The 20,315-nt window shown below is 35.2% G+C and overlaps 1 pseudogene; it reads left to right on the plus strand.

Moving 5' to 3' along the window:
- The first annotated feature begins 524 nt into the window (after positions 1-524).
- Positions 525-9,290, plus strand: LOC128284187 (cyclin-D3-1-like; annotated as a pseudogene).
- The last annotated feature ends 11,025 nt before the right edge of the window (positions 9,291-20,315 follow it).

A 20,315-nucleotide genomic window follows, 5' to 3' on the forward strand; every position in this document is an offset into this window, starting at 1 on the left:
CTGTTTAATATTTGAATATCATGTATGTACGAACATAGTACTGACCGATCCTTCTTTAGTGCCTTTACTCATCGTATAACATTGGGTGCATCTCCTTCAATGATAACATGTCAGAGTCCAATTTCTAACCCCACCTGAACTGCTTGTAGACAAGCTATTGCCTACGTCGTAAATGATGTAAGAACTCTCTCACTAACTAACATTTTAGCACCCAATTTTTCTCTTTTTGAATTCCTACAGATTATTCCTGTCACTAACTACTTCCTTTGTTTGTTGTAGGCCATAAAATTATTTTATATTGTATTTAAAAAGAATTTTTATTTTTTGAGCATTAAATATAAAAAAATATTTTTTATTAAAAAATGTAATAGTATTTGTTTGATTTGAAATTGTCATTTCACAATTAAAATAATAATATTATTTGAAAATATTTTAATTTTTTATTTAAAAACTCAATATGTTATTACCCTCTCTACAGTCTCTTCGATCACTTCCTTCTTCCTTCTTAAGAATATGACTAAGCTATGGAAATACATCAAAACGAACACCAGCAGGAAGATGAGGAGTTTCTTTTATTTTTTGCCAAAGAAGCAGAACAGCAGCCGCCTTGTTTCTATGTGGGAACCCATGAGTCCCTAGCAACGGATAGGCAAAAGGCTATGGAATGGATACTAGAAGTCAGTGCTATAAATAGATTCACCACTCTCACGGCTGTTCTTTCCATTAACTATTTGGACAGGTTATTAAGCATCTTTCAGCTTCAAAGAGGTAAGCCATGGATGGTCCAACTCCTGGCTATCATTTGCCCTTCTTCAGCAACAAAAGTTGAAGAAATACAACATGTGCCTCTCCTACAAGTATGTTTAAAACAACAACCTCCACCTTCAACACATCACACCCTTTAACATGTTTCTCTGTTTTAGGTGGACACAAAATATGTTTTCGAGGCCAAAACTATATGTAGAATGGAGCTTTTGGTGCTCTCCACACTAAAATGGAAGATGCATCTAGTTACACCCCTTTCATTTCTAGATCGCATTATCAGAAGACTTGGGTCGAAAACCCACCTCCATTGTGAGTTTTTAAGTGATGTGAACGTCTCCTCCTCTGTGTAATCTCTGGTAAGTTCCCACTTTCATTTCTGTGCCTGTTTTTGTCCTCACCATTTGCTCCATTTTTATGCTTCATTTTCAAGATCCACCCATTATCTTCCCTCTGTATTGGCTACTACAATCATGATGCACGCCTTAGACCAAGTTGATTTCAACTTTATTGACTACTAAAACTAGCTGTTGAGTGTTTTTAAAATTAGTAAGGTAGTTGATACGGTGCCTTGTTCATCATTGTTTATGCATCATTCCATTACACTAAATAGCTGTTGGGTTTGGGTAGGAAATAGGAAAAAGTAAACTACTGTTATAAGCTCATCCTTGATGTGTCAATAAGACTTCAACCCCAAAATGCATGCAAGAGAAAGGTGGAGGAGTTTTTACCTGAGCAACACCTACCTTTTAAGAAAAGTAGAGTACAAAAATAGAGCCCAAAAATAAGTAATAAGTTTGTTATCACTTATGCATCTTTCCATTGCACTAAATAGCTGCTGGGTTTGGGTGGGAAATTGGAAAAAGCAAACTACTGTTACAAGCTCATCCTTGATGTGTCAACATGACTTCAACCCCAAAATGCATGCAAAAGAAAGGTGGAGGAGTCTTTACCGCCTGATCCATACCTACCTTTTAATAAAAATAGAGCCCGAAAACAAGTAATAAGTTTGTTATTACTCAATTGAGTGTTTGTAGACATTGTTGGCTATAGCCCATGAAAATATATTTTAAAGAATTTTTTGAATTTTCTTCAATATGGTATCCAATTGTTCTAGTAGCTTTGTCATGAATGATTTTCTACAATTTTGGTTTATGATACATTGTTCGATGTATTCAGAGTTTTTCTTGGCATTCTGATTTACCAGAACCAGCATGCCCCTTTTGATATAAATTATATAAAGATAAGCAAATCTTGTCCTTTTGTTTGGTAAATTTATAATGCATATATCCCCATGCGTTGTTCTTTACTTTCCCCTAGCTCTTTGTTTGGGATCTCTAATATGAATTACATTCCATTCTTCTTTGGTATGAATAAGAGTTTTACAAAATTAACTTGCCTTTCGTAGACTGATTTCATTTCTGATCTACAGTGATGTGTGATGATTCTCTTAGGTGATGGCTCCAAGTCAACCTAAAACTAGTCTGTCTGTGGGCTTAAACAGAGGACATGTCATTACCAAGAAGGAACTGACCCTTGCCCTTCTAATCGAAAGGGGGTACATTTTTATTATTCTAGCATTTGATAATGTTGTACTCTCAATTTGCTGCTCCTTTTAAATCAATAATGAAGTCTTTTCAAGCTTATATCATTTTTTTTATAAGTGATGTACTATCGCTACATAAAATAGGTTTTTAGCGACATTTTTTAGGCCTATAGAGGCTTTTACCTAAAATAATTTGCGGCGTTTTGATAAACGTCTCAAAAAATGCCGCTATAGATAACGTCACTAAATTTGCAGCATTTTTATAGAACATGACCTTTAGCGACGCTTTCACTACAAACTCTGCTAAAGAACAAGACCTTTAGCGGCGCTTTTCTCACAAACGCCACTAAAGAACATAATCTTTAGCGACGCTTTCCCTACAAACGCCGCTAAAAACCATATCAAATTCAATTCTTTTTTAATCATCTCATTTACATTCTTACCTTAAATGATCATATAAAATTTAAATGACCTAACAATGGACACGTTTTAAATTGTTTGAGTTCAAAAACATTAACAAGAGCTATATCATTCTTCAATTAATTTATAATTTATCGTTGTGTAAACCCTAAGCTATAAGCACTTAAAGCATTCTAAATGGTATATGCTTGAAATTTCTTACTTCTATTATACATACTTAATGATGGTGCTCTTTATTTACCTTCTGGACTTGCATTTTGGGAATCCAATGTTTCTCTGTTTTGTTGCTCTTCATTTTGTTTTGTAGGCTGCAAAGGAAAAAATTAAAATCTCATATTCTTACATTTCTCTAATAGGTTCAACTTTAGGATGAAAATATAACTTTTGATTCTGGTCAACTAGCAATTCTGTTAGGAAAGGAATCTCCTCTAGGACATCTTCTTTTAAACCTTGCAAGTACTGTGAATAGAGGAGTCAGAGTAAAGAACTGAGGTTTCATTGCTTACTTTTACCCCCAAACAAATCATGGAACCATTTACTCAAATTTAAATATCTTTTAGCTAAAACATTTTCTTTAACAGCTTTAGGTCCTATCTGGATGATTTCCTCTAAAAATTTGCTTTCACTTATAGGTCACATCTTGAATCCCTTTTGCTTTTGTAATTTTTTCCCCCTGATACTGTAAACATGATTATAAATTGCCTATATATAGAGATAGATGAAGTTACTAATAATAATATTTCCATTTTCATTCTGTGCTTGAATTATTTGTTTGAAATGGTGATGACTTATCCGAACAATCTGGGAGAGCGTCTTCATTCTCACTGGAAAAGGTTGGGGAATATTGAAAATTACCCCAATTTCTCCTGCCATATATGCAGCTCCTAGTTTAATTCATCATGTGCATTTTTTAGGCTATTAGTAAAAGATGTCAATAATTGACTTGCTTTGTTTTTAGTTTCAGGTTGATATTAAAACAAAGCATCCTTCACTTTGTTCATCTTTCAACAATATCTCTGTTACATGTTGAAAATCGTACTTTGATAGAGCCTACCCCACTCCTGTCTCTAGAAACATTAGAAAGACCAAAAGGAAAAGGAAAATCTGTAATTGTAGTTCCCTTCACATTTTTTCTAAGCCAATAGGAATATTATTTGTTTCTTTGACTCTCCTTTTTTTTGGAAGTATTCATGTTCTACATCTTAAACAAGATACAAGAATATAGCCATTATGTAACAGCCCGATTTAGGGCCTAGTCGGAACAATGGTCTCGGGACCACAAATCTGAAGTTAAAAAAATTATTTTATTATTTTATTGATGTTATAGTATGATTTTATTAGTGCATGAAAAATTTGGTGAGCTAACTTTAATGTTTTCTAGCCCAATTTCGAAAAAAGACTAAATCGCATAAAAGGTAAAAGTTGCATTTTAGTACCCAAATGAGTTAAATAGCTAAAGAACTTTAATTGAGGGCTTTTAAAGGGCAATTACACCCTTTTATTAGTGTTGGCCAGCCATGTGATGGGTTTTAAGCAAATAGTCAAAGTATTAGGTGGATGATGTCATGATTTGGTGATAAAATAATGCCTAAAAGCCTAGCTATCATTTCTTTCTTCTCCATCTCTCTTCTCACATCCTTTGTTGATGATTTTTGCATTTTTGAGATCCTTGAAGCATGAGTTTTCAAATAAGGGTGATATCTTGCAAAATGGTCAAGATTTTAGAGTGTTGCCATGAAAGGATTTGTGATGTTTATTGAGTTTTTATGGAGGAATATGAGTCCTAGTTGTGTTATAAACAAATTTTGTAAAAGGTGTTAGCATGAAAACACCTAAAGTAATTATTTTGCATAAGTTGTAAAATAGTTAATAAGTATGTGAAATAGTGATAATTTGAAGTTGCTATAATAGTAAAAATAGTTCAGTTAGGCCTAAGATACAAATAAATTCGATGAAAATCGATTTTCGGGCATAGGGGTAAAATGGTCATTTTGCCAAAATCTAGGGGCAAAATGGTCATTTTACCAAAGATGTAAAATCCTAATTAGTGACTAAATGAGTGCATATTGTCATTATAGATCAAGATTTACCAAATCTGAACCTAGATCGGGGGAAGGCCAAGCAAACCGACTAAACTGAATAGCCAAGTACTTTTTGTAAACCGAGGTAAGTTGTATGTAAATGATACAACTACACTGTTAATGCTTGTATTCATATCGCCATTGAATTGATATTGTATGAGTTGTCAAGTTATGAGTTGAGAATGTCTAGTAATATTTGATATAATAGAAATATCCCGTTGAAACATTAGGATACAAACTGGATATTCGTGCCAAGGCATTGGGTGATTTGTGCGCCAGTGTAAGACATGTCTGGGACATGCTTCGGCTACATTATGAGAGCCAGTGTAAGACCATGTCTGGGACATGGCATCGGCATCCAAACGAGGGCTAGCGTAAGACATGTTTGGGACATGCATCAGCTATACTTTGATAGCCAGTGTAAGACCATGTCTGCGACATGGCATCGGCGTAGAGATGAGTGCCAGTGTAAGACATGTCTGGGACATGCATCGGCCTTGATAGAGACAGCCAGTGTAAGACGTGTCTAGGACACACATCAGCTAAGAGTTGTGCTAGTGTAAGACATGTCTGGGACATGCATCAGCACGCGTATATTAGAGCCAGTGTAAGACCATGTCTGGGACATGGCATTGGTAGTATATCCCATGTTGAAAGTTCATAGAATATCCAGTAGTATTCCAAACGTTTCAATGATGAGAGTTATAGATCAATTTTGATAAAGAAAGAATAATCATGTTGTGAGTGGTACAGGTACCCGTATGGTAAGCATGAGTAACGAGCTTAATTTAGAGAATGTGACTTGAGTAGATGATAATGAGTAAGTTAAATTATGTTTACCTTTGAGCTATAAGTATGATGACTAATGGTGAGATTGTTGTTGTTATTTATTTATATGCAACTTGCTAAGCTTTATGCTTACCCTCTTTCATTTCCCTCTTCTTTCAGTGTTATCAAGCTAACTTAAAGATCCCTTAAAGTCAGAGATATCGATCACACTATCGGCCGCAATACCTGGTATAGTTGGATTTATATTTTTGATGGTGGCATGTATAGGGCTTGACTAGTATGTTGTATTAAGAGAATGATTCATGTATTTTGGCTTAAATCAAAAGCCCTTCATTTTGTAATCAAGCCTGGAATAATCGCTATTATTCATTTTGATGAATGCATATAATGTTCTTTCTATGGATGAATTAGTGCCCATTGTGATGAGATTTATATATTGAAATGATCTCGTGTAGGTTGTGCAAAATGGGTGACAAAAAGGCTTAGGAAATAGCCTAGTTTGTCCACACGGGTAAGACACACGGGCGTGTGTCTAGGCCATGTGTGACACACTGTTCACACCCATGGGCGTGTGTCTAGGCCGTGTGTGACACACTGTTCACACCTATGGGCGTGTGTTATGGCCGTGTGTCCCCTGCACTTAAATTTTTAAAGTCAATTTAGCACACGAGTAGGCCACACGGGCGTGTGCCCAGGCCGTGTCATAAAGTCAACATGCATGCTTGTAGTACACGGGCAAGAGACACGGCTGTGTGTATCGGCCGTGTAAAGGACACGGTTATAGGGCACTAGTGTGTTCGTGGGTCGTGTGGTTTTGGCAGAATGCTTATGATTTCAAACACGGGTTCAGGACACGGGCATGTCCCTGGAACATGGTCGTGTATTCTATACCCACATAGACATGTGGAGTCTTGATGCACAAAAATTTTCTAAGTTTTCATGAGGTCTCGGTTGGGTTGCAAACAACCCTAGATATATGATTGGGCCTCGTAAGCCCATATACGAGATAGTTGCTTGTGAAAAGAGAAGTTTTTAAATTGTTTGAAATTTCACGGCCCAGTTTTATACAGTTGGTTGAGTTTTAAGTCAGGTAGCACCACAAACCCTATCCTAGCGTCGGATACGGGTAAGGGGTGTTACACATTAACCCTCTAATGACCTTCCAAATGCATGGAAAAACTTCAAAAAGAATTGAACATACTCATATTAGTTACATTCTTGTATTTAATATTTACACCCGAGTATGAGTAATATAGAGAATATTATGCTCCAAGTCTATAAATGCAATCCTTCTGAATTTATACACTTAGCGAAAGTCATACCTATTCCGTTCCGTTCTTGTATATGAGTAAGGCCTGTAGTTTCAGAAAGTTTAGGTTTTGCATCTTAGGTTAAATAGTAGGCATAAACATTCAAAAAATAATGATAATATACTACTGCTCTTGAGACTAGAATGTAGAAATATATAGGTATTTCATTTTTTAATATAATTTCCACATTTGGAGGAAAGTATTCTACTTTCATGTTAGACACCTGAAAGAAGAAAATGCCATGAAAACATTCAGCACACCCTTGCAGTTGCCTATTCATAGAAACAAAACAGCTTGTAAGAATGGTACAGGATCTAAGTTCTTTAGTATAGGTAAGATTGCACTTATCTCTACCTTAAAGAATAAATTAAAATTCATTCGCAAAAGGAAATGTCTAAGAAATGGAGCTCACGACTCAAAGAAGCCTGCTCATCTTTGCATAATATAGTGTATAAGGAGTTTGATTTCTTGTTAAATTCCTCAAAAAAAAATGGTTTGGATCAATTTCCTTTAAATACACAACCATATAAATAGTAACATGAATAACAAAGTCCTGACAATAAGTTAATCAAACAACATATATCTGTTACTTCCTTTGTGGAAATTTGATCTATCTCAAGTGTTAAAAAATTAGGCAAATTGTCAAAACCAACTAATGCCAAGTTGTAAATGATGTTGGAAATTCAAGGCACATATCCATAATATTCACTAACTCAAAATACTTATTCTTGCCATGTTAACTACATAAGCAAATAAAAGATGCCAGATATGGGTACCTCAGTTATACGTTCTAGTTCAGATGTATTTTGACTACTTTCTTGGTTCTCAATGTTCTAGCAAAACTGCAGGGAAAGTGTCAATGTTCTCAGTTAATTACTTTAAATTTACCTTTAGGTCTAAGGCTGTCTTCAAACAAATCATCCAACAAAACTAGGGTTCTTTCTATTATATTGTAGACTAGCAGAGAAATATTTTTATTATATTGGAAACTAGAAGAGAAAATTCAAATTAAACTCCAAATCTTAAAATCTATTTTTTTTTTTTTGCAATTCATTATTCTCAACAATGATACATTATTCCACTATCGGATTAGCACCAACTTAAAAAATCTATAGAAACCCAAGAAAAAAAAAAAGCCTAAAATTGAAAAAGAAATGGCAGATAGCTAAATGGACCCTAAAAGTACACCGGTATTAGCTAAGACATAAAGAAACCTCATATAACAGAGGGGCTAATGGTTTTGTCTACTTAAATTTTTGTCTCATCTTTCGGTGCTTCCTCTTCAAACTTCTTATGCACTTACCACTCTCACGGTAGTTTTTTCCATTAACTATTTGGATAGGTTATTAAGCACCTTTAAGCTTCAAATAGATAAGCCATGGATGGTCCAACTCTTGGCTATCACTTGCCTCACTTTAGCTGCAAAAGTTGAAGAAACACAACATGTGCCTCTCCTACAAGTACGTTCAAAACAACAACCTCCACCCTCAAAACCATCACACTAACATGTTTCTCTGTTTTATGTGGACATAAAGTATGTTTTCGAGGCCAAAAATATACGTAGAATGGAGCTTTTGGTGCTCTCGACACTCAAATGGAAGATGCATCTAGTTACACCCCTTTCATTTCTAGATCTCATCATCAGAAGACTTGGGTCGAAAACCCACCACCATTGCGAGTTTCTTAAGTGATGTAAATGTCTCCTCCCCTGTGTAATCTTTGGTAAGTCCCTATTTCCATTTCTGCGTCTGTTTTTCTCCTCACCATTTGCTCCATTTTTATGCTTCAGGTGTTTTTCTTTTTCAGATTCAAGATCCACCCATTATCTTCCCTCTGTATTGGCTACTTCCATCATGATGCACGCCTTAAACCAAGTTGATTTCAACCTCATTGACTACCAAAACTAGCTACTGAGTGTTTTTAAAATTAGTAAGGTAGTTGATACAGTGTCTTCTCCATCATTGTTTATGCATCTTTCCATTGCACTAAATAGCTACTGGGTTTGGGTGGGAAACAGGAAAAAGTAAACTACTGTTACAAGCTCATCCTTGATGTGTCAATAAGACTTCAACCCCAAAATGCATGTAAGAGAAATGTGGAAAAGTCTTTACCACCTGAACAACACCTACCTTTTAAGAAAAGTAGATCACAAAAATAGAGCCCGAAAAGAAGTAAAAGGTTTGTCATTACTTATGCATCTTTCCATTGCACTAAATAACTGTTGGTTTGGGTGGGAAACAGGAAAAAGTAAACTATTGTTACAAGCTCATCCTTGATGTGTCAACAAGACTTCAACCCCAAAATGCACGCAAGAGAAAGGTGGAAAAGTCTTTATCGTCTGAGCAACACCTACTTTTTAATAAAAATAGAGCTCGAAAATAAGTAATAAGTTTGTCATTACTCAATTGAGTGTTTGTAGACATTGTTGGCTGTAGCCCATGAAAATATATTAACTTTTTAAAGATTTTTTTGAATTTTCTTCAATGTGGTATCCAATTGTTCTAGTAGCTTTGACATGAATGATTTTCTACAATTTTGGTTTATGATACATTATTCGATGCTTATAGAGTTTTTCTTGGCATTCTGATTTACCAGAACTAGCATGCCCCTTTTGTTATAATAGTGCTTTCCTTACAAATGCCGCTAAAAATATGATCTTTAGTGACGCTTTCCCTACAAACGCCGTTAAAAACCATATAAAATTCAATTCTTTTTTAATCATCTCATTTACATTCTTACCTTAAATGATTATACAAAATTTAAATGACCTAACAGTGGACACATTTTAAATTGTTACAAAAACATTAACAAGAGAACTGTTCATAATGTTTGATCAAAATGTTAACATAATCATCTTTGAAAACCCAATCTGAAGACTACAGTACATACTTTCTTCTAAAACTAAAATCTTTGAAATTTCTTCTGAATAAACAACATGATGTTCACTATAAAAAACTTCAACTACAAGCATACTGCAATATGTTACTACAAAAAAGTTCTTTCAAAGCTGTTACCACTGCATTATAAATCTCTTCACCCCATTCCAACTTTAGATTTGTTAGTTTCTCTTGAAAATTGGATGCCAATCTGGATTCTACAGATTTTCCTGCCATGATGAGTATAGAGTAATGGCCTTTGGATTAAGCTCTCCCATTCTCTTTAATCTAATATTAGTGCGATTACCCAACAATTCTAGCAAACCCTGAATAAAAGCAAAAAAGAACATTGATTTTTTGACCAGTTTCTTGAGTCTACATAATAATCCAAGGCTTAGGAAAATGTAACTTAGTCTTAAGCCAAGATGTTTAGCGTTGAGATTGTAATTTGTCAATCAAATACTGTATTTTTAGATAGTCTCCTCTAATATTGACTTTTTGCTATGATCGCGTGATTCATAACAAGTAATAAATATTTATAATGAAGATCAGACTTAGACTAACTATTATCACGATGAAAAGGCAAGCGCACCTATCGAACAATAGTATAGTAATGGCAAGACCGGGATATCGTACCCAAGGGAACCAAAAGTATTAGTAATAACTATCTTTTTATTATCTAGCCTAAGAATAAAAGGGTTTGTTTTAATTAACTAAATATTTAAACTAAGAACATGAAGAGAAAAGAATTGGGGAATTGCTTTTGGGAAAATCGATTGACTTGAGACAATACCTAAGGAAAAATCCACCTAGACTTTACTTATTATTCTGGCTCCGAATCGGACAATTTATTCATTCAACTTGTTCGGTAGAGATCCCTAAGTTATGTTATTATCCCTATTCAAGACTAATAACGTCTAATCCCTAGATTGAATAACCGAGACTTTTCTCTAATTAACACTTTAGGGTCGCATTAACTCGATCTAAAGATCCCCTTATTAGGTTTCACCCTAATCCGGCAAAATCTTGTCACCCTATTTCTAGGCACGCAATCAACTCCGCTTAATTATGACAAATGTACTCTTAGACACGGTCTATTCCTCCTTTGAATAAGAGCGTGTCTTGAATCAGTATCCTAGGATATCAAAACAAGAATTAAGAACACATAATTAAGAACAAGTTAAATATTTATCATACGATTCAAAAAATAATAATAAGATCCGTCTTAGGTTTCACTCCCCTTATGTATTTAGGGGTTTAGTTCATAACTAAATAAGAAAACATCTCAGAAGAATAAAGAATACAAAGCATAAAGAAAACCCAAAACTCCTGCAGGGAAATTGAGGAGAGATCTTCAGTCCTGATGATGAATTTGGCTTCTGAGATGGATCAATCGGCTTCCTTGGGGTAATTCTTACCTCTCTTCTCTGTCTCCCCTTTTCTCCTCCTCTAGTGCGTATTTATAGGCTTTGGAATGCCTAGAAACCCTCCAAAGTGGCCTTTTCCGAATTGGACTTAACTTGGGCTCAGCAGGGACACACCCGTGTGACACGGCCGTGTGACGTGATTGCCAGGCCATGTTTGATCCGTTAAATTGCACACGGCCGTGTGGGTCAATGGTCAGGCCGTGTGAATCGTGAAAGCCTTGGTCGACACCCTTGAAAGACACGGGCATGTGAGCTGCCCGTGTGGCAAGGCTTAGGCCGTGTCATCTTCTCGATTTGGTCCGTTTTGTCCCTTTTTGTCTCGTTTTTGGCTCCTTTTGACTCTTGGTGCTCTCCTGAGTACAAAACATGAAATTAAAGCATTAGGAGCATCGAATTCACCAATTCTAATGAGAAATCATCTATAAAATGCATTAAACATGGGGTAAAAATATGTATAATTTACAGTTTATCAAATACCCCACACTTAAGCATTTGCTTGTCCTCAAACAAAACCCTCAACTCATAATCAAAATAAATTCTCCTCAACTTATAACTCTTATCGATAATATCTCAAAATAATCCATAGGTAATCATACATTGAGATTCTAACTAAAAGAACATAAAAGTTTCAAACATTCCAAGTTGAGTATTTAATCATGCAAACATAGGTGTCTCTCCGCATCTAAGTAATTTCCTTTGATTTAGAATATCACAAAGTTTCACATCCTCACTAAAGATTCACTCAAATCACTCGAGGTGTTTAAGGAGAATAAATGAAACACTCAATAGTCAATAATGAAAAGTCATTACCATAGGCTTGCATGAAAATCAAATCTCTACTACTGTAATTTAAGATGATACATCAATCAAAAGGTCTTTAAAAGGTTGTAATGAGGCTTGGTTAGGGGGTGTGGTCACAAGCTGAAAGAAAGGGTTAGAATCGATATTGACTAGAAAAGTTGCTTTAACTAGAAAAAAGAGTTAATCTTCACTTGCGTACAATAGAGCTTAGAATATGAAATTACAGATATATATACATAGTTTTTTTTTAAGAACAAGTTAAATAATACAGACTAAATATCAAGACAAAACATAGCTAGGCAATCCATTCAACTCAAATCTCGACAGAAATAGGGATTAATTTAAGGGATTTCAACAATAATGGCCTAAAGGTTAATATTAAGGGTAATGCAAGAATTGGTTTGTTGGGCTCAAGGGGGTTTACTAGGGGTTAATCGTGGAGGTAGGCTTTTCATGGCATGAGTGGGTTAATCCTAAGTGCCTTAATCATTTTGATATATCAAATCAAATGGTGTGGTCTCGACATGCATAATCAAGCAAGTTCTAGAATAACAGTTCAATATTGACACACTCAAAGCAATAATAAAAGTGAGCATGAAACGATGAATAGATGCTCAAAAGGCTAAAAAATCTCACAAAAATTATGGCTTTTTGATGTTTAGACTTGTGAATTCTAATTCAAAGTAATACCTAGACTTGGGGAAACAACATATAATTTTAATTTCTTAAAAATCAACTTATCATGATTGGTTCTCTAATGTCTTAAATTTTAAATAATCAATGCATAAATCCCTATGTTTTAATTCAAGATATATCAATCAAAATCATAAATCAATTAAAATTTTTCCTAAATATGATATGTGAGTTTTTCATGAGAACAATGTGATTATTCAGGGATCTTTTTCTGATAGTGAAATAAATACCCCCCCCCCACACTTAAGATGTACATTGCCCTTAATGTACAAAGATAGATGTTAGAGAATAAAAATAAGATAGGAAGAGAAGTGAAACTTCCTGTATGATGAATTCCTCGAATTTAGATTTTTGGAGAGTGATCGGTTTGAGAATGGAGGAGGATACTCTGGCAGTCGTAGAGGTTCATTAGGCCATAAGTCCTGCGCCAAAAGAATATTATATCTATTGGTAGCTATGGTCGTGGTCGAGTAGGACATGGCAGTCATGGAGAATCTTCCCTAGTGGAGTTGTAGTTCCTATGTGATGATGAGTTTAAGAGCTCTATATAACTGTGATAAAATCAGGAACTTATTTTAGGAGATATTAGGAAGAATAATGACTCGAGAAGAAATAACCGAGATTAATAATAAAAAAGAAATAAAATTATAAAATCTAATAAAATAAAAATTAGTTTCGATTAAAAATTAAAAACATAAAATAATAAATAAATAAATAAATATTTCTAAACATCTGCATCGCTGGATGGTTCATGAGGTGGGACTGGCGATGTGATATGGATGTGCTGACAAATCTACTGTAGAGTAGCATCATTGTTGTCAAATCATTGAAAGCACTGCTGCTCGACTCGGGTGAGGCGCTCAGAGATGTCAGCCTATGAAGCCGCCGCATGAACTGAACGAGAGGGTGGCTGGGATAGGGATTTGGAAGTGGAGAATGGTATATTTCGGCTAGGTTTTTGAAAAGGGGAAGAAGATGACCAGTGGTTTGCTTATATAGGGGAGGTTCGCACGGCCTAAGACCATGCCTGTGTACTTTGAGGGTGAGCCCGTGTTTTTCAAATTTTGCGAGTTGGGTCATGCCCGGCTACTATCCCACACCGGTGTATCTTGGGCGTGTGTCAAACACGACCATGTCGAGTGGCCGTGCCTAGCTTTGTTCACTTCTCCCACGCCCGTATGTTATGGTAGTGCGCCCGTGTAGTGTTGTACATAGCTGAACGGCACAGGCATGTCTCACGCCCGTGGTTTTCCAATCCCACGCCTGTGGTCACTTATGAAGTTCATCCACAACCATGTCATACGGCCGTGGGGAGGTATCGCATCCCGTGTTTTGGGGAAATCATGTACCCTGTTTTCACACGGCCGTATCGCACGGTCGTGTTTCCCTCCGTGTTGGGCACACGGCCTTAAGCACGACCGTGTTACCGGCCGTGTGGTGTTGGGAACCTGTGCTTCAAATACTCTGTTAGTGACCTAAATGTTTAAAACTTGAATTTAAAATAATTTAAAATTGTTAGTACTCGGGTTGCCTCCCGAGAAGTGCTTGTTTATAGTCTAAGCTCGACTGTTACCTTGTTAGTATACTCAGGGCGGTTTGTGGAGTCGTAGCTCCTCTCCATTGACTTTAAAATCCTCACCATTATAAAGTTCGAGACTTGTCCGTTCACTTTGAAAGTACCATATGATGGGTGACTTACCTCTATCGTGCCATATGGATGAACAGATTGAATTACGAAGGGTCCTGACCATCATGATTTTAGTTTCCCAAAAAATAATTTGAGTCTTGAGTTGTATAGTAAGACGAGATCTCTAACTTCAAATTGTTTCCGTTGCTTTAAACGAACGTCATGGCGCCGCTTTTTTGCTTCCTTGTATAGGCATGAATTGTCGTATGCATTGGCTCACCATTCATCTAGCTCGTTCAGCTGCATCAACCTGTTTTTTCTTGCAAGTTTGGGATCAAGGTTTAGAAATTTATAGCCCAAAAATCCTTATGCTCTAGTTCGAATGGGAGATGACAAATTTTTCCAAAAACAAGTCTGTAAGGTGATGTCCCTATAGGAGTATTAAAAGCGGTTCTGTAAGCCCATAAGGCATCATCTATTTTGTTGCCCAGTCTTTTCTGTTTGATTTTACCATTTTTTCAAGGATCCGTTTGAGTTTTCGGTTTGCTACTTCAACTTGTCCATTAGTTTGAAGATGGTATGGGGTGGCTGCTCTATGATGAACTCCGTATTTTTTAAGGATTTTGTCAAATTGGGTATTACAAAAATGAGTGCCCCTGTCACTGATAATTGCTCTAGGTGTTTCGAATCTCGAAAAGAGTTTTTTAAGAAAACGTACTACCACTCTAGCATCATTAGTAGGTAGAGCTTGGGCTTCTACCCATTTGGACATGTAGTCGACTGCTACTAAGACGTATTTATTTCCGAATGAACTGGGGAATGGGCCCATGAAATCGGTACCCTACACGTCAAATATTTCACAAGAAATCATATAGTTTTGAGGCATTTCATCGTGTTTAGATATGTTGCCTGTCCATTGGCATTTGTCACATAAAGTAACATACCTGATAGCGTCTTTGAATAATGAAGGCCAATAAAAACCTAATTCAAGTATTTTGTATGTGGTCTTAGTTCCACTATAGTGTCCTCTGGTTGGCCCTAAGTGGCAGTGTTCCAATATTTTTGATATTTCTTATCCTGTAATGCATCTTCTGATAACTTGATCTGCACATCTGTGAAATAGAAATGGATCGTCCCAAAAGTAGTTGTTTACATCATTAAAGAATCGCTTCTTTTGCTGGTGTGTTAACCATTTTGGGATAATGTTAGCAGCCAAAAAATTTGCGATGTCTACAAACTAAGGTACCTCGGAATTAGATTTAGCAAAAAATTATTCTTCAAGGAACGAATCATTTATTTCCACATCATCTAGTTCTCTTGTATTGGATTTCTCAAGCCTGGACAGATGATTAGCCGCTAAATTTTCAACTCTTTTCTTGTCTTGAATTTCCAATTCAAATTCCTGTAAAAAGAGAATCCATCGGATGAGTCGAGGTTTTGCATTGGTTTTAGTTAAAAGATAGCGAAGGGCGGAATGGTCAGTGTAAACAACAACTTAATACAATATGAGATATGATCGAAATTTATCAAAAGCAAAAACCATAGCTAGCAACTCTTTTTCCGTAGTAGTATAGTTTTCTTGTGCAGCTGTTAAGGTTTTTTTGGCATAATAGATAGGTTGAAAATGCTTGTCTCTTCACTGTCCCAGTACTGCACCTACTGCAAAATCACTCGCATCACACATTAGTTCAAATGGCAAGTTACAATCAGGTGCAATTATAATTGGAGCATTAATTAATTTATCCTTTAAAGTATGAAATGCTTCTAAACATTCCTGATCGAAGTTAAAAGGTATATCTTTTTCTAGCAATTTAGCTAAAGGCTTAGCTATTTTAGAAAAATCCTTAATGAATCTTCTATAAAAACCAGCATGTCCTAAAAAGCTTCTAACAGCCTTAACTGAACCAGGAGGTGGTAATTTCTTGATTGTATCTACTTTAGATTTATCCACCTCAATCCCTTTACTAGAAATTTTATGCCCTAGTATAATACCTTCTTGAACCATGAAGTGACATTTCTCCTAGTTAAGCACAAGGTTTATTTCTTCACATCTTATTAAAACTCGTTTTAAATTTTTAAGGCAGAAATGGAAAGAGTTGCTGAATACTGAAAAATCTTCCATGAAGACTTCCATGATATCTTCCACGAGTTCGTCAAATATAGCTATCATATAGCGCTGAAAAGTAGCAGGGGCATTACATAATCCAAAAGGCATTCTACGATAAGCGAACGTACCATATGGGCATGTAAATGTCGTCTTTTCTTGATCTTCAGGAGCTATTGGGATTTGGAAGTAACCAGAGAGTCCGTCTAGGAAGCAGTAATACATGTGTCCGGATAATTTTTCTAACATTTGGTCAATGAATGGCAAGGGGAAGTGATCTTTTCTTGTGGTGTCATTCAATTTCCTGTAGTCTATGCAAACTCTCCATCCTGTAACTGTTCTTGTTGGGATTAGTTCATTCTTCTCGTTGGTCACAACGTCATACCTCCTTTCTTGGGGACAACCTGCACTGGACTTACCCAAGAACTATCAGAAATAGGATAAATAATTCCAGCATCTCGAAGTTTAATTACCTCGGCTTTTACAACTTCCTTCATGTTGGGGTTCAGACGTCTTTGAGCTTGCACACATGGTTTGTATTCATCTTCCATTAAAATTTTGTGGGTGCAAAAAGAAGGACTGATTCATTTAATGTCAGAAGTTTTCCATGCTATGGCCTTCCTATGTTCTTTTAATACTTGGATTAATTCCTTTTTCTCCTTGGGTTGCAAATTAGAAGCAATAATAACTGGTAATGTAGAATTATTTCCAAGGAATTCATATTCTAAATGGTTTGGTAATTGTTTAAGTTCCAGTTTGGGAGGCTCTTCAATCGAGGGTTTTTGCTTAAGTTCATCGTTTATCTTAATACCCTCATATTCTACTCGTCTTGATGGATGGTTATTAGGTTTCACACCTATCTCTTCGTCTTGAGCTGGACACGGTTCTGTCGTCTCCTCTTGCACAATTTCCTGAAAAGAGTCTTGAGTAATATGATCAATAGAGTCAATGAAATAACATGAATCATCCTGTTCCCTAGAGAATCTCATAGCATCATAAATTTTAAAGATCATTTCCTCGTCACCTACTCTAAGTACCAATTTACCTTCTCCAACGTCAATCACGGCTCTAGCAGTAGCTAGGAATGGGCGCTCTAAAATTAAGGGTACTTCCACATCTTCTGTAACACCTCGTACCCGTATCCATTGCCGGAATAGGGTACAAGGCATTACCGGAGTTTACTGAACATTTTCAGATAATTCTGAGTCATTTATTATTCATATTTTAGAAATAATCATAACGTCTCTCTATTGGGCCCCCGAAGCCCCAAACATACATTAGAAACCAACCGGAATTAAATCAGGATTATAAAATTTTTTTTGCAAAATCTTAAATTTTATTTTCATCTAAGTACTTACTATTTCAATGCTCCTTATAATTAAACATGTTACCGTTCAATCAATAGTTTGGCACTTGTCTAAGCGTCAAACAACATCATTGTTAGTATACTTGTACACATTTCATCTAAATTCAACATTGATATACTTATTTTCTCTACATATCGCACTTGAGTTTAATAATAGTCTCAACTTACATAATTTCCTTGTATCAACATATCAAAGATAATCATATATGTACATGTCATGAAACATATCATGCTTTTACCGTTTCTTCATAAGCATATATCATTCATTTTATTATATCAATATTTCTTGCTCCATCATTTCCATATATTTTATGTATATTTATTCCTAGTAATAGTTTATATGAAACATGACATAAATTATATTCCATATACTTATACTTATTTTGTTTATTTATCTTCATAATTATTCCATACAACTATTTTGTACATATATTTCCATATGACCAGTTCTTGTAAACATTTCACACAACCATTTCATATAACCATTCGTCATCTGATAAGTATTACCTGAATATCAATTGTTCAATAGATGTCATAGCGTCTCCCATCCACGGTCTTATTTATCTTTGACATGATGCCATAGTGTCTTTCAACTATGGTCTTACTCATTCATTTTCTGTCATGTTGCCATGGTATCTTTCAACCATGGTCTTATTCTTTTCATGTCACGTTGCCATGGTATCTTTCAACCATGGTCTTATTTATTTCATATTAGGTTGCCATGGTATCTTTCAACCATGGTCTTATTCTTTTCATGTCACGTTGCCATGGTATCTTTCAACCATGGTCTTATTCATTTCATATCACGTTGCCATGGTATCTTTCAACCATGGTCTTACACATTTCATATTAGGTTGCCATGGTATCTTTCAACCATGGTCTTACACATTTCATATCAGGTTGCCATGGTATCTTTCAATCATGGTCTTACACATTTCATATCGAGAGCACACTCATGAACCTCATCCTTACAAAGGGATTACCGGTCGGCTAAATCCTCGTAATATAAACTCATAGAGTATTGTCGGGATTACCAGTCAAAGCTAAATCCCTGTAATGATAATTACTCTAATGAGCTTGGATCCAATTACCAGTCCGAAGCTAAATTCAGACCCTAATTCGGATTACCCGTCCGGCTAAATCCATTTTACACGTATTCTTCTGGAGAGTCAGATCGAATAGGATCACCCATCCAAGCTAGATCCTTTTCTTCAATTCCTTTTCGAGAGATCCATCAATTTTCCTTTCACTCAACCGGCTTTATTTTCAATTTATATCGAGTATTAGCAATATTTCATCAATTATCATGAATTGAACATTCAAATCATATTTTCATCACATAACCACATATTTCGTATTTAAAATACAATTCAAGTTACACAAACTTACCTCATTGCTTGTTTGTGTTTATAATTTCATTAATCCGATATCTTTTATTTTCCACGATCAAGTCTCATTTTTGAGTCGTCCGGATCTTTATAAATAAATTTGATTATCATTTTCATTCATTTCATATTCTAATGCATTTAATTAATGCTCTAGAAAAAATTACCATTTTGCCCCTAAACTTTTAATTAATGACGATTTCATCCTTAGGGTCAGGAAAATAAAATTCTTGCAATTTAATCCTTATTTCTAGATATTATTCTCATACATATTGATAACAATCAATGAATTTTATAAAATATCAGAATTTTCCATAATTTCAACACTTTTCAATTTAATCCCTAAAACATGTTTTCCCCTGATCTTGAACTAAATTAATAATTTCATTCAATTTTGTAATTTAAATAATAAAATAATCCATTTCATGCAATTTGGTCATTTCTGACATTTTTACAAAATTACCCATAAAGTTTTACTTTTATTCAATTTAGTTCCTGAGCCTAAAACATGCAAATTAGCCATGTTAGATGAATATTCATACATATTTTTCCTCCTCCTCCTCTCCATTCCACATCCTTAGTGTATATAACACACTTGTAAGTAATATAATCTATAATTTTGATTTACTTTTATGTGTTAAAAATAAAATAGAATAAAAATAAAGAACACATAAATTTTACGTGGAAACCCTTTCGGGAAAAAAACCACGGGCAGAGGAGAAGAAAATTCACTATGTCGAAAAATTTTTACTCAAATACAAGAGGAATAGACTATGTCTATTTATAGGCTTGCAAAGCCATATTCTAGTAGGATTGAAACACCTTATCCTAATCAATATAAAATAGATGGAGTTTAATAAGGTTTAAAAGCGTTATTCTAAAATAAAATAAAAGAAGTCTAGTTCTATATGGATTTTACTTTTATTTTATTTTCCATCGTATTTTATTTAAATAAGAATTTGGGTCACTTAATTCTAACAATCTCCACCTTGACACAAATTCTCAATGAACAAGTTCTTCATCGCGAACTTTCAATAAACAAGTTCTTCACCTCTTCCAAAAACCCCTTAAGGGTTTAACTTCAACAATGAACACCAACCAAGTCTAAGCAATGCTCAAACTTGGTTA

The sequence above is a fragment of the Gossypium arboreum genome, chromosome 2 (genome assembly GCF_025698485.1).
Source record: "Gossypium arboreum isolate Shixiya-1 chromosome 2, ASM2569848v2, whole genome shotgun sequence".
Lineage (NCBI taxonomy): Eukaryota > Viridiplantae > Streptophyta > Magnoliopsida > Malvales > Malvaceae > Gossypium > Gossypium arboreum.